This window comes from Pleurodeles waltl, chromosome 8, assembly GCF_031143425.1.
Source record: "Pleurodeles waltl isolate 20211129_DDA chromosome 8, aPleWal1.hap1.20221129, whole genome shotgun sequence".
Taxonomy (NCBI): Eukaryota; Metazoa; Chordata; class Amphibia; order Caudata; family Salamandridae; genus Pleurodeles; species Pleurodeles waltl.
This window is the reverse complement of record NC_090447.1, coordinates 1,379,388,667-1,379,408,481: the sequence shown is the minus strand read 5'-3', so window position 1 is coordinate 1,379,408,481 and position 19,815 is coordinate 1,379,388,667. Positions and strand designations below refer to the sequence as shown.

The window sequence follows — 19,815 nt, the reverse complement described above, 5'->3', positions numbered from 1 at the left end:
ACGCTACCTCACTGATCAAATCCATTATACCATCTAAGCAAAGCACCTCAGTCAAGAAGCTATTGGGGAGGAAACTGGTCAAGGATGTCGCTGCCGGAGAAATTGATCTAAAAGACTTTAATGACAAATGTCTGGAGAGACTAGATTATTAGCCAAATAAAAGAGATAAGTAACTTCTGCTCTTTTGTATTGACGAAATTGAGAAATCTTGATGGAAATTTAGCCAACCTCCACCTAGCTCAAGGAAGAGCATATGAAAGAATGGGCCACGATCAGAACCTGAGAGACATTGCCCAGCAAAGTGCCCAGGTGTGGACTGTACAATATTTGAAGCCAACCCACCCTGAAAGTATGAATTTGGAAGCTGTAAGGATGCAAGAGTTATCATGTGATAACATGACGGGCACCAAAACCATAACCCGAGAAAGACTATGGACCTTGAGAAGGGTGGGAGACGAAAAGTGGATGCACATTGTAATCAAGTTGCCTCAAATAAACAGTTCAAATGAGGATTATGATGCTCGCCCCCACATTCCTCCAGAATACACCCCCTATATAATCATCCTTAAGAATGTGACAAAGATAGATCCTTTATGTACAGAAACACACATGTCCATATTGAACAAAGTGACACATTGTCTGAGAAAACATTCAGTAAAATCTCACCTGGGGACTATATGATAATAAATGTCAGCAGGCCAGACTTAATGGCAGCCATGTTACACTGCCTATACCAGTCAGTCTCTCAACAGGAGGGTATAAGAGCTCAAACCTTGGGCTTTTTTTATCACCAAAGAGAAATCATCTTCAATCCACTAAGGGCATGGCACCACATATTGGCCCTACAAGAGTCAGAGTTGTATTTGTAAATCGATTTCTTCAAGGCAGTGTACCAGTTTCTAATAGATTTGAGGCTGTGTCATCTTTAGAACAATTGGACTGAAAATTACAAATTTCCAGGCTTCCCAGTGATGACAATGAATTTAATCACCCCCCCCATGACTTGAGCTATATGTGACTAACAATAATATTGTGTCGTTAGACTTGGAACTTAGGGGCATATTTATACTTTTTGCTGCTAAACTGCGCAAATGCAGTTTTGCGGCAAAAGTATAGTGCCGGCTTGCGCCATTCCACAGCACCAGCCTGGAGCCATATTGAAGGAATGGCGCAAGCCGGCGCTAAACTCGGGCTAGCGTCTTAAAAGAAGACGCTAGCTAGGTGGGGTTGGCGGTAGGGAAGAAGGGGGTTGTGAGTAAAAAAAATGACGCTAGCCTGGTGACAGGCAAAAAAATGCCTCCAACCAGACTAGCGCCTTTTCCTGGCACACAACCACCAAAAACATGACTCCTGTCTTAGGAAAGACAGAAGTAATGCCCACCACCCCAATGGCCAGCACAGGGGACAAGTGTCCCCTGGGCATGGCCTTTGCACCCTGTGCAATGCAGGGGCCCCCAAGTTAGGGCACCCAGTGGCAAAAAGAAAAGAAAATACTTACCTGGACTTACTTGTTTTGGGGTCCCCCATCCTCCGGTGTCCCTCTGGTTGGGGTGGGGGTGTTCCTGGGGCTTGGGGAGGGCACCTGTGGACCCATTCCATGGTGTTTACCCATGGAAATGGTTCCACAGGTACCCTTACGCCTGGTCTGACCAAGGCGTTAAATAATGGTACAAAGCAAGCATTGCACCATTATTTAGCTCCTCCTCCCACCCGTGCGTCATTTTAGCATGGGAGGATAAATATGGGGCTATTGGTATAGCACCATTTTTTAGATGGGAACGTCTACCTTGCACCTCATTAGGCAAGGTAGGTGCACTCATCCAAAAAATGGTGCAAACTCTTATATTTTTACGTTAGACACGTCTAACGTCAAAATATAAATATGAAGTTAGGTTTGCACCGAATTTGCGTAAAACAAAATGACGCTAACTCGGCGCAACTGATGTATAAATATGGGCCCAAATCACCTAAAATGCGGAGGGCCTCCGGGCCAGGCTAAATAATCCGGATTGGGTAAAGTTAGAGGAGCAACATGAAATTATCTGCTGCCAAGAGACATGGTCACATATATAAATGGCTATTCAACATTTAGGGCCTGATTATGACCTTTGCAGATGGGATACTCCATCACAAACGTGACGGATATCCCGCCCACTGTTTTACAAGTTCCATAAGATGTAATGGGACCTGTAATATGGCGGGCGGGATATCTGTCACATTTGTGACAGAGTATCCCATCTGCCAAGGTCGTAATCAGGCCCTTAGTGTCCCAGCTAATCCATCAAACTCAGGAAGGGCAAAGTGGGGTTGTGATTACTTTAATTTCTGTAACTCATGTTGGCATGGCTGTTCGAGAAGTTTACATCACACAATGTTACTAAATGCTTATTGAAATTGCAGAAATCATTTATGGTCAATTTTTATCACAATGTTTTTGACATAACTTTAACTAGAGCTGTGGATGGCCTGCAGAATCATTTGTGTAAGGTTGAGAGCACTCACAAAAGGGAACTTCTAATAATTTGGATTGGAGAATTTAATATACATACATCTGATCCTAAAATCATGATGACCTATGGCTCCAAGGATGCCTGCATCGCACTTTAGGCACACCCCATATGGAGACACGTTGAAAAGAGTAGTTGCTTGTAGACATTTGATATCTGTGCAAGATCTTAACTGCTCTAATTCTAGCGCAGTACCAATGGTTATTGGTTTAGACTCATGTTTCATAATCGACCATGTACTAATCTCAAAGGATTTGGCACCAGTTCTTTACAAGCATGAGGTACCCATAAGCTGCCTTAGTGAAGTCAATCCTCTCATTTTGGAATTAAAACTCGACTTCAGGTCTAAAGGCTCTAATACCCCCCAAAGTAGGCTCGAATATACAAAGAACAAGGGCCTAAATATTAAATGGAATACACTTGATAAAGATCACTTTATGAAGGATCTGGTGTTGAATAATCAGGCCCATATCTCCACTGTTTTACAACATGAAGGTCCCCCAGTAGATATCATCAAGGCTTATTCCGTCTTGAGTAAATATATTGCTGCAAAATTTACTAAAGACACTCTTATGACCAGCAGTAGTCCAAGTTGGTTTAATCATTCTTGCACTAACGCTCAAAATACCCTTAAACTGGCTCTTAAAAAGCAACCCCGGGACCTGTTGGGAGTGGCACAAGCCAGGAAAGCTTATAAAGAAGCTATTGCAGCTAGGAAAGCTGAAATACCGGATACGGCGTGGGAAGACTTTAAGGCAGCAGGTGGTTTGAAGGACTCTTGCCCCTTTTAAAAGATTATGAACTCCCGTCTCTTTTCTGGCTATAAAAGTCTGATGGTTGATGTAGTCATCCCTGTGGAAGTATGGGTAGAGCACTTCTCTCCAATTTTTGAGCCTGGTGAATCAACACACTTTGGGGAAATAAGGGAAGAAACTCTGAATTATCAGGAGGCTGCTATTGCTTTGAGTACATCTATCAAGTTGTCAGATGTCATTATAGCCATCGAAAGCAGCCCAATAGGTAAAGGCCCAGATAAAATCCCTTACGACATGAAAATCATTATCCCAATTTTGGGGCCCATTAATTACTAATGTCATAAGGTCAGCAATTGTAAGCCCCATGGTCCAGACTCGTCAGAAAGCTATCATTGTGCCAATATTTAAAATGCATTGACAAAGCCAATAGGTTTTGCCTATGCACGATCTATTGGCTTTGTCAACGTTTGTTTATATGTTGCACGCAAGTCAAGCTGTTGTGCAACATGGCTTAAAGTTAAAAATAATAACACACTGGACATGACTTACATTGACCGGGAAGAGGGTGGGGAAAAAGAAAGGACATTCAGAGGAGGGCTGGGTTGATGGGGAAAAAGAACAGACAGCAAGAAGAGGGTGGAGGGGGTGAATGCACACATGCGGTAGGGGTGAGTGCGCACACGCGGTACGGGTGCATGCATTCATACTGTAAGGGTGAATGTGCACAAACGGCAGGGATGAGTGCCCAAATGTGGTAGGGTCGAGTGTGCACATGTGATAGCAGTGAGTGCACACATGGGGTAGGGGTGATATGAACGAGTGAGATAGGTAAGAGCATGCACCCTACATGGCGATTTCTGTTGCTATTTGGAGACAAGGGGTGGTGTAGACGTGTGAGGGAGCTAAAGGCACACATCCAAGTTCTGAAACTATAGGTGCACTCCTTTCTACCTGCATGGTATACACTCCTGGCCCACGGTGTGCAAATCCACAGTAACCACCAGGTACACTAGATATCATGCTTCAAAACAAACTGCCCCTACTGTGTAAACCTCTGCAGAGCCATCAGAAACACCGTGCACAATCCTGGCCCAGGCTGCATCTACGGTGTGCATGCCTGGCAAACAGCATGTACATGCCTGATCCACACTGTAGGCACTGTTGGTAAACACTGTTCACCACCGGCTAACCCTGAAAGCGCTGTTGGTATTCACTGTATGCATACTAGGCCACATTGCATTCACTGTTGTTAAACATTATGCACGCTCCCAGCTCTCACTGCTGTCAAACACTTTGGGGGTCATTACGACCCCGGCGGTTGGTGCAATAGTGGAGGTATTACGGCCAACAGGCTGCCGGTACCTACCTCGACTATTATGACACTGGCGGTTTGGCCAAAGCCAAACCGCCAAGTCAACACACCGACTGCCACGGCGGTAACGACCGCTGGGCTGGAGACTTCAGTCTCCAGCCTTGAGGCTATCACTAGGCTGTCCATGGTATTTTGACCCCAACCACCGCCATGGTTTCCGTGGTTTCTGTACCATGGCGGTAGGCACTATCCGTGCCAGGGAATTTCTTCCTTGGCACTGATATGGGTCTCCCCATCTCCCCCTCCCCATAGTCCTCCCACACCCTCATCCTCCCCCTTCCGCCCCCCCACATATACACACACATAACGCATATACATACACACACACATACACACATTCACCCACGCATGCATACATTCATAGATGCTCGCTGCAAAACTCACAAACATACATCCAGGCACACATGCAAGCACACAACACAACATGCACTTACACACACACACACACACACACACACTCATGCACACACGCATTACACATGCATGCACGCATTCAAACACAGTCACACACACCCCCACACACGCACACAACCCCACCACCCCCCTCTCCTGTCAGAGAACCCGACTTACCTGCTTGCAAGGGGTCCTCCGGCAGGAGACGGGAAGCGGTGCTGCTGCCAGCAGCAGTGTCCGCCAGCAAAACACGGCCAGACCATATCATGAAACATGATACGGTAGGCAGTGTTTTGCTGGAATGGATTACCGCTGTCCGCCGCCATGACCATCGCCGGAATTCCGGCAGCCTTCTGGAGGAATTCCAGCTACGTTCATAATGGCATGGACGGTCAGTAGCCAAGGTACTGGTATGTTGGCGGCCGTCGCCGTGGCAGTAGGCGGCATTTGCCGCCAATCTCATAATGAGGGCCTTTGTTTACAAACTCCTGGTTCACGCTGCTGAGAATCAATGTGCACATGCCCGGTAAACACAGTATAAGCTCCTAGCATGTACTGCTGGTAAAAACAGTACACTCGTTGCTGGCACTGTATCCCACTGGTAAACACTGCTGCGTATACTAATGCCCAACAATGTGTGTGCAGTTACTAATCGTTGCGTTCACTCCTGGCACTGTGACAAAAGCTGTACACATGGCCTATTCCCTTCTAGTTGCTGCCTGTGACAGGTTAGGCCCAGAAATGACCCCAGGTGCAAACATAATCCCAAAAGAAAATGATGAAAGACATCATTTGAAGGAAACAGAGGGAGGAAGGAAGGCTGACTTGGGTCAATACAGAAGCTGGCCAGGCAGAGAGGGGGCGGAGAAATATTTACTTAACAGCATTACTATTTGAATACCCTGGGTTGAGAGAAGCCATGGGAAATGCAAATCCTTCAGATGACGGGCCCAAGTTAAACAAACACTGACCCTCACCTGTCGACCAGCCCCTTAGGGCCTTCAGGACATCTGGAGGGGCTAGGGTCTGGGCGCTCCGCAGGAGAACAAAGCAGGAGCAAGTGGACAGGGGTCCGAAGGCACTGCAAGAACAGCCCGGCAGCAGCAGCGTGGGCAGGGCTTTGCTGCCCTGCAGTACACTTTTTTAGGATTCCCTAGCACAGCCAGTCTGTGGTGGTAAGGTGAGGGGTTCGGGGGCACTGCAGGGAGGCCTGGCAGTGTTGTGCAGCACCAGCCGGATCGGGCGAGGTGCAGCTCAGCATGATACTTCAGCTACATGGGGTACGGTTTGGGCAAGCAGATGAGTCAACCAGCCGTGTGCCAAGTCACCAGCCAGTGAAGCCACCAGCAGCTAAAGTCTACCTGAGCCACAGGGACTCTCACTGGAGCTTTCTTCCTGATTCAGACTCACAACAAATCTAAAGGGTTATAGCACTTTGAGCATGAATTAAAGGAGTTACACAGCATCTGTACAACTGTGCAAATGTGTAGGGAAACCTCCAGAATTAAATCAAATCGCCTCAATATGTTTTGTTTTACACTAAATGTCATAAAATATACAAACTTTGCAGATATGTGCAAAGATACACCGACGCAGTGTTTCCATGTCCTAATGACATAATGTTAAAGTGCTGCATGTTTTCAGGGGAATGCAGCAACAAGAGTGAGGTGGTAGGAGGGACGAACAAAGCCATAAACTGAAACACAATGCTGGAACGAATAAAAAAATAAAAAATGGACAAGTTAACAGGAAAGGGGCATGCAGTGATGGGAGTGAGGTGGCAGGAGGGATGGGCAAGCCATGAACTGGAATGCTGAATGCAACGCTGGAATGAAATAAAAAACAAAAGTAACTTTATAAGTGTGCGCCCAGTGGAGAAGAGGGGGATAGCGAACAAGCGTGAAGGGGGAAGCATTGAGGAGTGAGCTGGGAACAGGTTGCAAAACCACAGGGAGGAGAGAGGTGGCCTGCAGATGCACTCATATGGAGCAGTTGTACCTGCGAAGTGGGTAGCCAGTGGAAGGACTCTGGCCAGTAGCCAATGGGCAGTGACCGGAAGCTGTTCTTGGTCCAGGCTTCCCATGATGACATGGACGGCAAGGCAGGACAGGAAGTGAAGGTAGACAACGTGCTGGCCACTGAGAAGCACATAAATTAGAGTGACGTTCGAATCAACCAATGGTTAGTTCAGGCAAGTAAGGGGTGGGGTGTAAGCCCCTTTTAAGCTTTTTTTTCAGATTCAAGAGTCTTTGCAAACACTATGCAAGCAAAACCTAAAAAGGGGGATATGAATCTTCCCCACTGCTATCGCCCAATCTTGCTTTTACACAGCACAGTCAAAATACTGGGTAGGGTTATTTTGGCCAAGTTGGAAACATGGGCAGTTGAGAACAGGGGACTCTCTGACGTACAGTCTCGATTCTGCCGAGGGCTAGGAACTGTGGAGCAGAGTTTGAACTTGTATTTTATCACACAAAAATACATAAGGGCCAAAAAAGGCAGTATACATCTGGCATTTATGGATTTAATGTGAGCATTTAACACTGTTCAGCTGCCAGAACTCTGTCCGATTATGGAAAATATGGGGATAGATAGTGCAATTATAAACTTACGCCGCAGGCTCCTTGTGCATTCTACAACTAAAATCCATTATTGCAGGGAAGGAGACCTTTCAAATGAAACTAGCTCAGTTGTCGGGGTTAGACAAGGATGTGTCCTGGCCCCATTACTCTTTTTATTATATATAAATGCCCTTGACGGTTACCTGTGTAATAGAGGAAAAGATATCCAGAAGATCAGCTCTTGTTTAGTACTCAGACTATTGTAGGCAGATGATGTGGTACTAATAGCAAGAACAATCATTGGCATACAGTCACTTTAACATGCTTTTAACATACTTATGGCCGATTTTGGGTTAAGAACAAATTTGATAAAGTCCTGTATAATAAAATTTGGGCCCAGGCTACCCAAAACAAGAAAATGTGTACTTGGTGGAGCAGAAATTGTCAAAGTCCCTCATTTTACCTATTTAGGTACACCATTTGATCTTGCTTTTAACTGGAAATTTTTACTGAATATTACAGTATCACAGTTTCAAAAGTCCATTGCAGCTGTTCTCCAACTTTCTAAAAGACTTGGCCACAAACTGGCGAATTAGTACACATGTTTAAGAGTAAATGTCTATCTATAGCCACTTTTGGCGCTGGTGTGTGGGTCTACACTAATAGTGACTGTTTACAGAAAATAGAATATACATTTACAAGAAGGATGTTGGCCATCCTTCAATCAACACCCACTAATTTCTGCCATGCAGAAGTAGGACTAGACTACATAGAAGATCATGATAAACTTCAGCCCCTTCTACTATGGCTTAGAATTTGGAGAACACTGGTGGCACATTTCAGTAGAGCCATTATGGCTGACTGTCTAGCTCTAGACAATTCATTAGACATCCCAGGGCTCCAATATGTAAAGCCAAGTTTAATGAGCTTGGTCTCCCAGAACTTTTCTCCAATTCTGCTGACCCCTCCGATTGGTCATCTTATAAAGTCAAGGACCTATTTAATTGATGCAGTCAATTTCTGCTCCTGGAAATTTCGGTTACTAGGGTGGAAGGACATTTCCTTTAGAATTCTAATGGGAGCCTATCACCTGCATTGTATCTTCAAGTAATTTTTTAAAATGCCAGTTTTTATTAACTAGATTTCAATTTAATTCTCTTAATTACTTGTTGGCTTTTCCCACTCAAGGCATGTGGTTTCCTTATCTTTCACCCTGCCCCTGCAATGTTAATACAGCACAAAGCACACTGCACTTTGCCCACTTTATATTACTAAAAGGAGACAGCTTTTGTTCCCAGCCCTACAAAAATCCAAGGTTAGATACCATGAACTGGCATTTGATATCTAGAATGCCTGGGAAGTCTAGAGAATGTTATAATAAGCACTTTGCAAATTTGTAGAAAATATTGAGAAACTGTACCTATTTTGTTTTTTAATTTATGTTTTTAACTTCTGTAACAAATAATTTATTTTTAAAATAACTGTTGGTGCATTTTATATTTGGACAAGCCTGTAACTGTGATATATATCCTATATTTATATAATTATATTTTTTTCATTATACTTTCGTGGCTCTGTGGAGCCGAATAAAGTATTTTGATGATGAAGTCCTCTTTGTCTGCACCCTAGGCAAGCAAGTGACTCTTATCTCCATGTAGCTACTAACATGCCACTTCTCACTCTCTGCAACTCAGCTTGCAGCGTCCATCTCATCTAAAGGGTTCCTGGGCAGAACAGAGACTTCACTGATTATTTCCCAAATCTTTACACCACCTCAACTATTCCAATATGCTTATACTACCCTCTTGAGTGACTGACCTCCTAGATAGCTCAAGCTAAAAAAAACAAGGGGCACCATCTTCACCCTTATCAAAACATTTAACGGATATACCATGTCACCCAGCCAACACGCTCGAAACGACACATCTTTTCAACATTACCAACAATCCAGTGCAATCCACATGTTCTCCTGAACTGGGCTGCCACCTTGCCATTCAGGTCTCCCTGCTCTGCATCCTAAGAAACAAACCGAGGTGAATTCAAAAGAAAAGACAAAACCTTCAGATCCTAGAAATACTTCTCCATTGGCAATCTAATGCATGAATTCATCTTTCGCTCTGCCAGCTTAACATTCGAGGCCACCACCTTTCTGAATAACCTAAGTACTTTTTAGGAAAACTATGTGAACATCCACTGTCCAATAAAAACATGAACTGAAAGCCAAAATCATCAGCACTCTGGTACTCAAAAGACCTTACTAACAATAAATGCTCCATTCACAGACAGGAAAGAAAATGGAAGGAAAACAGAACTCCTTATGACCTCATGATACTGAAGTTTCTCCGAGCAACAGGCGGATAGCTCATCACATCTGCCAAGCAAAGTACTATAAAAACAGCATCAATGCAGCCACTAACAGATGCAGAATACTTTTCTAGGGAAGGAATCTTAATACTAGGCTTGACATGGCTAAGAAAAATATACAGCATCAATCTGCTCTGTTCCCCATTGCTGCTCAGGTGATACATAGGATTATATGGGGGACCTCTGTGGCAGACATTTGGCTTTTCAAATATCCAGAAAAGAGATTCATTGTTCTATTCTTTGGTACATGACACACAGTTACAAATTGATTTCTCTTTGACAACCAAGGATGCCTGCACTTAATGTCCTGAGACTAACATACGTCCACGCACAATATCTGACTATTCGCCGGTCACACTTAGACTTGCTTTTGGCTCTCTCTTGACAACTATCGCTCATGGGTATTCCCATCCAGTGCTCTCTTGAAATTGGTATTCAAATAGTCCTTTTTAAAATGTAACATTTTAATTGACATTTTCAACTAACTATAATGCCACTCTAATCTTTGTTTTTTCAGTGAATTTCTCATGTCTTTTTTATGTACAGTAAGATGTTATTACTAGATCTAAACATAACATCCCTTTACCTAACTAGGCCTACCCCCTGCTGCAGTGTGGGGTTGGTCTGGTCTGCTGCCAGGCCCTGCACCCAACCACCCACGGGCTGGCAAATCCCCTTTGCTAGCCAATCCTCAAGGTATTGCAGCTCCCCGAAGCCCTGTTCTTTTTTTCAGAGCTCAACTGTACCATGGGAGCTGTGCTGAGTCCCTCTGGAGTACCATGGTACCATGGCACCACAGAATAAAATATTTTTAATTTTAATTGGGCCAGCGAGCCATTGTACCCTTAACCTGCCCCCGTATTCCTTTTTTTTTCTACAACCTGTGGACTAAGTCTCCGAGTCATAAAATATTGTCTGCAACTTTCTCTTCATGTTGTTTGTCAAAAACAACAGGTATAGATGTAGTTTCCTGCCAAATTAGGTCTAATTCGGTTAAACTCTTTGGCTGCAGCACTGCTCAACTTTCCTATGGGAAACTGCATGGGCAATGTGTGTTTAGGGACCCCCTTTCTTTTTGTCGGACTTCGCTTGACGGCCCACCCCGAAACATTTCGCAGAGGAGCTGAGTTGGCTTAGCCTTTGTTGTAGAAAGATTCGTCAAACGGCAAAGTTATTAGCAAACCAAAAAACCCAACGCATGTTTTCACATCGCTTCCAATGCACTTGAAACTCGCGCTGTTTCGCTCAATTGCAGCGCAGTGCTGTGCTTTTTTTGGAACTGGGTATCAACTCTGTCCTTGCAATACCCATTTCTTTTCTCCACACTGCATGATATAGAAAACTGCACACTCAGCAGAGAAGGCGCGGGAGACACCCTGCTATCACGTTCCAACGCACAGGAAATTATTGTTAAGTGTTATTCGCCAGCCTGTTTTTAGACACCGCGGTTCTCGTTAAACTGAGAGGCTAGCAGGGCTGATCCAATAAATCAAAGATTAAATACTTAGCTGGAACAGAACGTTGTCGTGTAAAGCAAAATGGCGTTTCCCATGATTAAAGGTATTTGTACTCCCGGGAACGACAGAGGTATGCATTTCACTTGCCTTGGTACAACTTCCTGTACATTGACTCAGCTGGCTTTAATATAGAGTCGGGATCTGTGGGAATATTTCTGCGTGTGTATATATTCTGAACTCACTATTCGGCCCTTCTGTTGATAAAGCGATCCCGTGCCTGTCAGGCCCATGTGCGCAGATGGAGAAACGTGAGTAATGAACACGTTTGCTTTCCAGGGCTCTGCTAGGCTGAGAACAGAAAATGCTCTGCCTTGCCCCGTGTTAGGCTCAGAATGATGTCCTGCAGCCTGGAGATACAGATGTGACGCTAATTATGCCCCTTTGTCTCCGGCAAAGTCAAAGCTTGGCTAGGGGTGGCTTGCATTATATGCACACGTGCAAGAGTTGAGAACTTTTTGCAGGATTTTTGATGATCCTGACAAAATAGAAATTAGCCATACAGTTTTTTAAAATGTCATTTTTAAAATATTTTTATTAGCATTTTCTGAATAAACAAAATATAATAAACAATATGGAGCACCCAGTACCATGACAGCGCAGTAAATAATATAGAAAACAGTAAGCGCACAATGTCCAACAGAGTGGTGTCAAGCAGATAATATCAATGTGGGAGAAGTACCCCAGACACGTTCCTCTCTTCAACAACCACAACACAGAGGACCCCCAGCCAGCAAACAGGCATCTCCAGGACAGCTCACCATATGCATCGGGCTAACTCGGTAAATCAGGTGCAACCTTTACATCTCTCATTTCAGGACTGCCAATCTTGCCGACTCAGGCCCCAGGGCATAATAGCGCATCCAAGGCCCCATATGCGTGGGGCACCCCGGCTCTTATATGTGACTCATTCAGCCGCCATGCACATGTCCATGAACTTCCGCCATTCACTCAGAGTGGGGATCTCCTGTGCCCCCCACTGTTTGGCCACATCCCTTTTCGCCACAAATCAAACCCAAATTCCAAAACAGGAGTATGGCTCTCAGGATGTCTATATCTGTTGGTATCCCCGGAGGACATATCTTGGGTCATGTGGGACCACTATCTCCAGGATGGCCTGAATTCCTTGAAGTATCTAGTCCAGTATGCTTGGACTCCGGAGCATTCCACAAGTGTGTGGAAGAAGTAACTTCTATCTCTCATACAGCTCAAGCACTCCGAGGACATTGCCCTTCCCAACTTAAGCTGCCTGGCCTGTCCATAATAAACCTGGGATTTATAGCAACCTCGCAGGCGTACTTTAGAGCTGCTGCCCAATCTGCATCATCAAGCTCTCCAATATCAGTCATCCCTCTCTCTCTCAGAGCCCCCAGGGCATCTGGGATATTGCTGTCTTGGGTCTTATGGGTCCACGAGATGGCTTTAGTCCCCAGCTCTTCCATAATCAACCTGCCCTCTAGCAGGGCAAATGAAGCTATCTCATTGCCGGGCAACCACTCGGTCAGCCAGGCATGCCAAAACTGTGCATATTTCAGATATTAGTTTTGATGAAGGTGATAATCATACCTCAGGGAGGAGAAGGACATCAGATTTCCCTCTTCCAAAACATCCCTTATCTTTGAGATGCCAAACAAGTCCCAAGGCACAAACCCATGCAACTTACCAATTTCCCCAAGCATGTGCCCTTCTCACAACGAAATTTGCCTGGCAACCCTGGATGCCCAGTCCATAATCTTAGAGGCACGTCTCCATACCCCCAACGTCATCCGTGTCGCAGGGAGCAGTCCATCTGCGCCTGTCCCGCCGTATATATAATATAGAGGGTAGCTTGACTGTAGGCAGGCCCTGTGGAGCAGTTAGGTAGGATGAACCTGTGGTGCAAACAGCCAGTCATTGATGGGAACACAGTGAGCTACCCAAAAGTAGACCTGCATGTTCAGCAAGGCGATAGCCCCGTTATAGGAGTATCTTTGAAAAGTCTGCAATGCCACCCTGAGATGCTCCCCGCCTCCACATTTGCATCCTTACCTCTTTATCAATTTTATCAAACCACTCCTCCAGGGTTGTGTATTATGTATCCTGAAGGCAATACAGCAGCTTGGGGAGGGTAATCATCTTGAAGATGGCAGCTCTCCCAAGTAGAGTCAGAGGCCGTATAAGCCACCTCTCTACATCTTCCCAAAATGTACACCCTCTCAAAGGTCGCCATCAGACAGCGGTCTCTATGAGTTACATGAATACCCAGATATTTGAAACGCTCAATTTCTTCCCCTAGCCTGCTGGGGAGGGCGACAATCTCTGCAGGACCATAAGGTTGAAATAACACAGACTTTACCCAAGTAATTTTATATCCTGAGTAACACCCAAATGCCTCTGTAGTCTCGATGATCACCGAGATCGTGGTGTGCAGCTCAGTCACATAGAGCACGATATTGTATGCATGCATGGAAATTTCCTCCTCTATGTACGCTGTTGCAGAGACCCGAAACCCCAAAATATCGGAGTGATCCCGGATCATACATGCCAGTGGTTCCAACATAAGAGGAGAGGGGATGGGGCATCCCTGCCTCGTCCTCTGCTCAATCAGGAATTTGTGCGAGAGGATCCCATTCACTTTCACCATCGCCTGTTTTGTGGACCAAACCTGAATTTCATCAATGTTTGTTGCAAGTAGGGCCACTGCAAAGGCTTTCTCCAAGTCTAGTGAGAGAAAGACATGGGTTATCTCCCTGCCACAAACCTTCGCCAGCGAACTGTGTAATCTCTGCAAGTTGAATCGGGTGGATCTTCCATGCATAAACCACGATTGGTCGCCATTTACCAGTGGGTTAATGACCTTCAACAGCCTGTTACCCAGAACAGTGGCAAACACCTTAGTTTCCACATTTAGTAGTGAGCCTGGATGGTACAAGTCACAGCTACTCTTGGGTTTGCCCTCCATATGTACTGCTGTGATAGTCACACATTGTATGTCGGGCAGCAGCGCACCCTGATCTCTTGCTTCATGGTACATATTCAGGAGATGGGGACTTATTACTGTAGCATATCTCTTGAACAACTCTCCCAGAAGGCCATTGGCACCAGGAGTTTTACCTGGTTTTAGCTGCACGATGGCAGCCTGAATCTCGGAAGGATCAATATCCCCCTCCAACTCCAGTCTGCAGAGAGGACCCGGGTCATTAAAGTGGCTAGAAAGTCCCTGATTTGATCGTTGTCCAGGAGCATATACCCTCGATAACACGCCATGAAACAGCAAGTGAATTCTCCCACTATTTTGGAGTCCTTATTATACGTGTCTCTTGTGGGTGCTGAGATGGTGCCCACCCAACACGCTTTGGCCCCCTTTCTGCTAAGCCATGCCAGCAATTTATCTGCTTTGTCACCTGTGTCTTAAAGGCGATGGCGGGCGGCTAACTGAGACCATCATTCCTCCCCCTGGACCAGGTCTCAATATTCTGTCCACAACACTGCAAGTTTTGGAGTATCTGGGGAGCAGGTTGGCCCCGGTGTGTAGCCTCCAAGGTTGTCAGCTGGCACTCCAGTTCCTCCACCTGCTGTAAACTTCTGTCATTTTTTATGTGCAGGAATGTCCTGCGCTTGGTCCCGGAGAACCACTTTATATGCCTCCCAGAGTGTCTGGGTGGAATCAAATGAACCCTAATTTTCAGAGAAGTATAACCCTACTTGTAGTTCATGAGCTACATCCACGTCTTGCCAATGCCAGGCATTTAACTTCCATTCTGCTGACCCCATTCGCTGCCTCCTTCCTACTGGGACCCGGAGTGGGGAATAATCCGATAGAACCTTTGCCAGACAGTCTGCCCTGGTCACCGTCCCCATTTTGCCTGCTGGAGCAAATATACAGTCATGGCTGGATAAGACTCCATGAGCCCACGAATAGTACGAATAGTACCTCACTCCAAAGAAGCAACACCTACACAGATCAGTGAGCCCCAGCGAGGTCACAAAGTATGTCAAGAATATATCTTGGGTCTGGAGCACCTTCTGCTGGGAATGGTCTTAGTGTGGTGACATCACATCATTAAAATCTCTCCCTATGTGGAGGAGGAAGTCTCCAGAAGCGAGGAGCCCACCTTGTCCTGTGTGTGAGCCTGCATGCGGGGCGCGCATACACACTGACCAGATTAATGCTTGTCCTACCCCACAGCCCATGGACCCCTGCGTATGTGCCACTATTGGCAATCCACATCCGGGTGACCTAAAATGGAGGTGTTTTTCTTACCAGGATAGCTGCTCCTCCCCTTGATCCAGATGTGAAACCTGCGTGAGCCAGAGTGGTATAGGCACCCCTGCCAAGAAACGAGCACTAGGTCCCCCTCAGGTGGGTTTCCTGGACCAGGACCACATTAGTTTTATGTCTGCTTGGGAATGTGTCACTAATCCCTGTTTCACCTTACTGCCTAGGCCATTCATTTACCAGGACGGGACTGAAAGGTGTGTGGCCTCTGAGGGGCTATCCTGCATTGCAGGCATCAATGCAGTTGTTAACTGGGGAACATCTCAATCCAGGACTCCGCAGCACTATACAATAATACTGTCACTCACAACCAACATCACAACAAAATCTAAACTCACCCCAACACAAACCCTACCCCTTTCCCCACCAACAATCGAGAGCATCCATTTTCAACAAACCAGACATTACTACTCACAATCATCAAGAGGTCTGTCACCCACCTTACCACCCACCATCCCACACCATTCGAGAAAATGCAGACTGGTCTCTCATGTACCTAGCACACCCAACACCCTCAACACACACTACACAATACATACAAACTAAACAAAACACCAAACAGAAATCAGAAGGGGGCGAGCCTTAGCACAAACTCAGAAACTCAGAACCATATATCCAACCAGTGCAATTCTGTTTGCCCGCATCAAAACACCCCCAGGTCCCTACCAGATCCACTCAGAATCAAGAGTCCACAGGATCATTAGGCACTCTACTGGTTAGTTCAGGGTTGGAAGCAACACTGTACAAGCCATGGCTCAGGGGTGCAGTCCGTGCCTAGGAGTTGGGAACTACCTGGTGAGAACCCCTAGATTTGGGTCTGAGGGACAACCGGTGGCAATCCTTGTGGACTTAACGGGAGGGCGTGGCTGTGGGGGCATTCCATTTGCACCATGTCATTATGCAGCTCTACACAGATGTCACTGCTCCACGAACACCACTTCAGGGTTAAACCCTAAAGCTTAACATTTTGGGGTGGCTGGTGACAAGGTGTAATGCAGGCCCCTGCAGCACCTGCGGGGGTGAGGGGTGGGGTGCAAAACTCCAGTGGGGCCCCAACCTGTCAGGAATTCAAATTTAGCCCAAAGGCACCCCATTGTTTTGCATTACGCCAAGGCTGATGTCTACTACAAAGACAAACATTAGACTGTGAGATACCACCAGGCTCAAAAATGTCAAAACCAAAATTTACAAACTTAAAACCCATCATCAATTTTGCAATGGATTTTACAGGGTTATACCACTGAATATCCACCCTAGAGTATTGTGGTACGTGAATATCAATGACAGAATATTGAGGGACAGAATATCAAAAAGTAAGTGCATATAGTGAAGTACAGATTTACTATTCCTAATTCCACGTCTCTGTGCTTTGAAGATATTTGTACCATGCAGGTAATATATGCAAAGTTAGGCATAGAAAATGTAGACATTCTCACCTGTCATTTTTAAAAACTATTTTGCCCTCAATATAGTGCCCCATCAATTTTCTGGGGTCGATATTCAGGATGCAAACTTTTTAACAGCATCAACAAGTAAGTCATCAGGAGGTTGCTTCAAAGCATTAGGACAAGAGTGATGCCAGGAGGCAGTCACTATGAAGAAGCAAAGAACGGATGTTTCAAGAGCATCCAGACACCAAGGCTATCCGAGATAAATTCCATGTTGTCAGGAGTGAGTCCACAGGCACACTCCATGGGCTGAGGAGAAATGTTGCTCCAGATGTTTTAGAAGTCATTCATGGCTCTGGAAACAATGAGATGTGAAGTACAGCTTTCAGGGGATTCCAGAATATATGCTATGTGCCGTTAACAGAATGCATGACCTGTTTGTGATGGATCACATTTAAGAGTTTGTCCAGGAGGCCAGGGTTGATTAGGCAGAGTGTTTGAGAAGGAGTGTTCAAGGACATTTGGTGAACACTGCGACTAAATACTGTACAAACATATTGTTGCATTATGTCTGTCTGATTTACTTGCAGGTATGTTCTAACCACCCCTAATCTATATATCCGCATTCCAATGATCATGTGAATTGTTCCAAACTCCATTACATTAACAAAGAACTCAGTGGAGTGTGAATAGGGACTGTCAGAGGTATGTGCGGATATTTGTGACCTTTATACTAAGAACATAAATCTATTTTTTCAGGAGACATATAATCTCCCAGTGCAGAGCACATCTAAATGTTTTTGGTTGGAAGGATGAAGTCTACCACTTAGTACGACAGGAACAAACACTTGTGATCATATTTGCTCCTGTTCAGAAGTTAAGAACCAAACAAACTCGTATTAATGAGAGTTGAGAGGATGGCTGGAAGGAAACAGAAGGAGGAAGTGAAAGGGGAGGGGTACGAGGAATAAGAAGTGGGAGAAGGAAGAGAGAGAGACTTGAGTGATAAGGAAAGAAATGTTAGCAAAACAGAAAAAGCATAGGCTTGGAAGACAGATAAAGATGACCAGACATGGCAAGTCTGATTCCTTCATGACTATGTTTAGCACAACCAAGATACTTACTTAAGGTTTCATTTAAAATGCAGAGGTTGCCATTGGGTTGGGAATTTTTGTTTTGCTGCAGAGGCTCCTACCTCCATGACGGAGGCCACTTAGGGAAAACACAAGATTGAAGACTACTCTGCCTTGTCGTGGTGGCCCAGTGGACCTGACAGGATGTTTGTTTCAGGATACAGATCTCCTGACTTGCTGGGAGTTTTCTTCAGCTTGTGTGTGTGTGGGGGGGGTGGAGGGGAGGCGGTTGATAATGTTTCCTGCTCAAAACCAACTAATGTAGGTGTTGGGGCCAGACACAAAAAAAGCAGATTGGCATGGTTTCAGAGGGGTGGCTCTATATAGGATGCCCTTCTGATACAATTATTCCTGAAGGCTGCACGCACTTCGGTTACCTTGTTGGGAAGATCACCATACTCCATATTCTAAATAAGATGGGGATGTAAGAAGTAGTAGGATGGGTCAGTTTTTGACAGCCGTTCCATTATTGTCCACCGCTGAAATAAGATTTTTCTTCTTTTGAGTTACTGTTGCTGTTCATTAACTTTCCACCCCAGTGTTTGTCTTATGTTTACTTGACTTCTTTTAACATATATGTCTTCACTGCCCCAGTTCACCCACTCTTCCTATCTTAAATCTTAGGAACAGCAGCAGCAGCACTTTAAATTGACCTTTGGACCACAAAGAGATAGTTGAAATGCAAATTAATATACAATTGCGAACTATGTTAAAACAGAAATGTATGGTATTTGATTATTTGATATAGCACATATTCCGCCACAGGATGTTTCTTTCACTCAGTGTCTGGCTCACCGCACCTGTTGTCCACTGATCTAAGACTTTTAGCACCAGGATAGCCCTCCTCTTAACTGCATCAAACTATAAAAATAATATTCCATTTTATTCTGACCGCACCATTCCAATAAGCTGTCAATTTCCAGCAAGGTGGCCATCGCATAAGAATAGCTTTTCCATCATTTGCCTTAGGTATAGTAATTTCAAAACATCTTACATTGGTATTATTGTACCTGTATCAGAGTTTGTGGAATGAGGCACGATGCATATTGAGTGCAATGCATCACCAGCCATGGGTTTATGAGAAATACTTTATATTAGTTAGTTAATAATATTATTTTGACATCATGTCGGCCGCTGGATTCCTGCCTACTGCTCTTACCCTCCCAGGCATGAAACATAACCATTCTATCTTAGCCATTGGCTAATCACCCCCAAAATTTCTCAGATCACAATAATTATTTTTATGACAAATAAATCTATATTATTTACTATATTGTTTTCACCATTATATATTATCAGCAAGTCAAGAGGACACCTTTTGCCCCTGTGTATAGTATTTCATTAGCATTAACATAGCCAAAAGGCAGCAGCACACTGTACAGGGTCAGACAGCATCAAACCAACAAGTGATGGGGGAGGTAGCTGGTTTATTGATGGTCATTTTATTGTGATGTGTTATTTAAAGAGATGGCCTATCTCTCCCCTACCACCGTGCAACCATATTCCGTAAACCTGAATAGCGCCTATATCCCACCTTAGTGTAGGGTAAGATAGCCTAGCTCAACCTCCA

At 45.0% G+C, this 19,815-nt stretch overlaps 1 protein-coding gene across 1 annotated transcript in view; it reads right to left on the bottom strand.

Annotated features, from left to right (window-relative positions):
- Positions 1-19,815, bottom strand: part of MAML2 (mastermind like transcriptional coactivator 2) — a 496,815-nt gene that overhangs the window by 341,240 nt on the left and 135,760 nt on the right. The window lies entirely within an intron of this gene.